The sequence below is a fragment of the Apis dorsata genome, unplaced genomic scaffold (genome assembly GCF_000469605.1).
Source record: "Apis dorsata unplaced genomic scaffold, Apis dorsata 1.3 scaffold_87, whole genome shotgun sequence".
Lineage (NCBI taxonomy): Eukaryota > Metazoa > Arthropoda > Insecta > Hymenoptera > Apidae > Apis > Apis dorsata.
In genome coordinates, this window is record NW_006263385.1 from 96,900 (window position 1) to 100,733 (window position 3,834).

Here is a 3,834-nt window from a genome sequence, read left to right on the forward strand (position 1 = left end):
CTCCCCTCGATCGCGTCGCCGGTTTTTTGGATTTCTTCGAAGTGGCACGCTCGGGAAGACGTCGATGGATTTTGAATACGTACTGGATGATATAGAGTGGTTCACTAAATCGATGCGATTGAAGATAGGCTCTCTTTTTTTTTAATCGATACGATAAATGATTTGTGACGTTGAATTTAGAAAATTGACTTTTGCTTTGTCGATCATTCATCGAAGAATCTTCCATGTTTTTATATAAAGAAGATTTCTAAAAGAAAAGATAAACTTTTTTATATTACGTTAAAATTAAATTCAAGTCTTTTTATCTTCTTTCCAAAAATTGAATAACTCTTCTTCATTGTAATGCATCATTATATTTCTTCAATCCTTCGTCAATCAGATAAAAAAAAAATTATTTCAACAAAACTTATCATGATATCTGCATCGAAATCCTAAATATCATTGATAGCATCGTACTATTCGCGAATGATCGGAAAATCTGTCTATCGTTAAGGAGGAAGAGGGCGAGTTAGAATGAAACGATTCGTGAAAGGGGGAGTGACAAAGAGAAGGAGTAGGGAGGGAGTCGATGAGAGAGAGAAAGAGAGAGAAAGGAGATCACGGAGCTCGTGTTTCCGGCCGGGTGAACAACAATGCCCGCAGACAAATGAGCATCCCGCCTCCATTGTTCGCTTCATCGGCACGGCGCAGCCTCTCTCTCCCCTGTTACCCACCCTGGTTCCGCTTACGCCCCCCTATCCTTCCCCCATTCTTGTTTCTCCTTGTCCCTCCCTTTACCCCGTAATCGAAAGCCCACGTCCTCGTCCTCGTCGTCCTCGTCCTCGTCCTGGTTCTCGTCCTCCATCGTCATCATCATCGTCGTCGTCGTCGTCCAACAGCCAGGCTGGGGGGTCCTCGATCAACCTGATGCGGGCCAACACCGATTAAACATCTCTGCTTCGTCGAATCTCCGTCAACGTGGGCCCCCTCCATGAGTCTCTCCTCACGAAGAGGTAGGGTTCCCCACGGTGCCACTCTCTTTTGTCCCCAGAGCGCGAGTTCTACCGTGGTTCTCCTCTATTTTTACGCTCATTGTCTCTTCGTGTGCGCTCAATGAAAATAATGCACGCCAATGTCTGGATGGTAAAATACCTCGTCGATAACTTCCATTTTTTGATCTCTTTCCGTTTATTATATTATCTTTTGTTGTTTGTTGAGCCAATGCTTTTTTTCGTCTTATCTATCTTTTCTTCTTATTTTGTTTCCGTCATTTTTCCTTATTTAAATTATTTCATTTTATTATGCTTTGTATTTATTTTATTTCAGTACTTTTCATAAGGTTTTTGTTTTGTAGTTTGCATTTAAAATTAATCAAGATTAATTTCTTAATAATCCTATTGTTATTAATATTTTATTCATTAATAATTTATTTAGTACTATAAATTTTATTCAGCTTTATCTCTCTCAAAAAAAAAATGATTTAGTTATGATTGCCTTGTATTCTGTTTTTATTACTCTAAAATATCTTCTATTTTCGATCATTATAATATTTTTAATTTAATTTAGAAAGAGTAAAAATAATCTTTTAATTTTTATAATTCTTCATTTCTAATTATTTCAATATAATTATTTTAATATAATATTAACTTATTTAAAATAAAAAAGTATAAATTTTTGGAGTAAATAAATTTATATAAAAATAATATAATTTATTATATTATTTATTTATATAATTTATTATAATAATAAATGAGAATAAATAAAAAAAAAAGATTGATAAAAGGCAAGAAACAGTAGAAAGAGAAAAAAATTGCTATTCATTATACAGATATATATAATGATCAAATTATTTCATTACAAAATTAATTGACTTGTAACTTCTATTATTAGTTAAGTAAAATGGAGAGATCGCTGTTATTCGATCGAATAAACTACGTTATTATTGCATGTTTATTAGACTGACTATACTGGATCGAACAATGCTATTTTATGCAAAAACATAATACACAAATCGTATCATATATAAATGTAAATTAATTATGATTGTATTTTGATTATTATGTGAACATTACGATACAGTTCGAATAACAATATGAAAATGAAAATGCCGCAACGAGATTCTCTTAATTTTGGTTATAATTTCATTTTGGATGTAACGGTATACAGTATACAGAAACCTTATTTAAACAAGTAAAATAAATCTGCCGATAAAAATAACATTTGCTATTCACTGTTAACACATTATTTTCAAAAATAGTTACGCATATGCTACTTCATTATTTTTTTAAAGTTTGCGAATATAAAACTTTATTATTTTTAATTATCAGTATATTTACTCATTTAATTTTTTACTCTTTTAATTTTTTTTAATATTTACTAATTATGATACATTTAGAAAAAAAATCATACATTTATTTTATGCGTTATATCTCCCTTTTTCATTTCTAATCTTAAATTCTTTTTATTTTTTTAAAATAATTCAAATAAATACGTATAAAAATCCATAATTAATTTAAATAACATTGAAATGGCTAATTAAATAAATATTGTTCATATAATTTGTGCATTATTATATAACGTGATTATAACGCATATGAAAAATTCTTTCATTTATGTTTATCAATCTGACAGTGAACGGTCATCCAGTATGAATTTTTGGATTCATGACTGACAATAAGAAGGTAACGCGAGAGACTCGAAGGGCCAGATGTGCAAGGATTCAACATCCTCGAGCCCATTCATGGCTCCCGTAGCAGAACACCTTACTCGAACCACGTCGACCTCCTGCACCACAGAAATTCGATACTGCTCGGAACCTCGGCCAGTGTATAATATCTTGCTTATATATTATACTTATATATATATATATATATATTTATTTTATCTTGTTCTAATTTCTAATTCTATCGAATAGTTAAACATGAACAAAGTTTACTTTATATCGAATATATTATTGATAATTTCAACTAAATTCTCTGTAATTTATGTATTCATAGATATTGTTTGTGACAATCTAATCAATTTAGATTATTAAGAAAAATATTGTTTCTTTATTATATATTTATATATTTTATATATTTGAAAATTTAATTTTCTTCTTATTAAAATATCAATATTACAATATTACAAATATTACAAAAATAATGACTCTAATGATTAATGAAATTATAATTGTAAATTAATATGTTGAATGATTAATTTGAAAAATTTCTTCAATATTAATTTTGAATTTTTTATTTGTCATTATTTGATTTATTATCAAAAGCTTTCATATCATTTAATAATTCATCATATGATTCTTCCACTATATCACACATTTCTGGACTTCTATTTGAAAAAAATAAGGTAATAATCTTTGATCTATAATCAGTCCTTCAGCATTTATACTTACGTGTATTTAGCATGGTCATAACAAAATTTACATCGTTCACCTGCTGCAAGTGCTATTTTGTCTAATCTATGTTCCTTAAATAATTTTAATTGATTGTACCATTTTCTTTCCTGTTCCCTTGAATTTTCATGTTCTTCTTTTATTGACAACTCTTTATCTGTAAATTTTTATATTATAAAATTTTGTCATATTATATATTTATGTTTGGTTTTTATATATATAGAAAAATTGAAATAATTATATGAATATAATGAATATAATTTGTACTTCCCTTCATATTTAATTCATTATATTCTTAATATCTTAATATCTTATTATTTATATCTTATAAATTATGAAAGAATGATGAAATTATAATTTATGAAAGAAATGAAATATGATTATTTTACCTAATATTATTTTAAAAGGTTCAAAAGGTTTTGTTTCTTCTATAAATTTCCAAAAATCTTTCACTTTTTTTTTTT

General features: G+C 28.3%; 1 long non-coding RNA gene across 1 annotated transcript in view; it reads left to right on the forward strand.

The window, feature by feature from the left end:
• LOC116185038 overlaps nucleotides 1–3,522 on the forward strand; it is a 5,298-nt gene extending 1,776 nt beyond the window's left edge. Inside the window, exon 4 of the long non-coding RNA XR_004149752.1 lies at nucleotides 2,611–3,522. This is a non-coding gene — a long non-coding RNA (uncharacterized LOC116185038). The remainder of the gene's footprint in view (nucleotides 1–2,610) is intronic.
• Nucleotides 3,523–3,834: the final 312 nt, after the last annotated feature.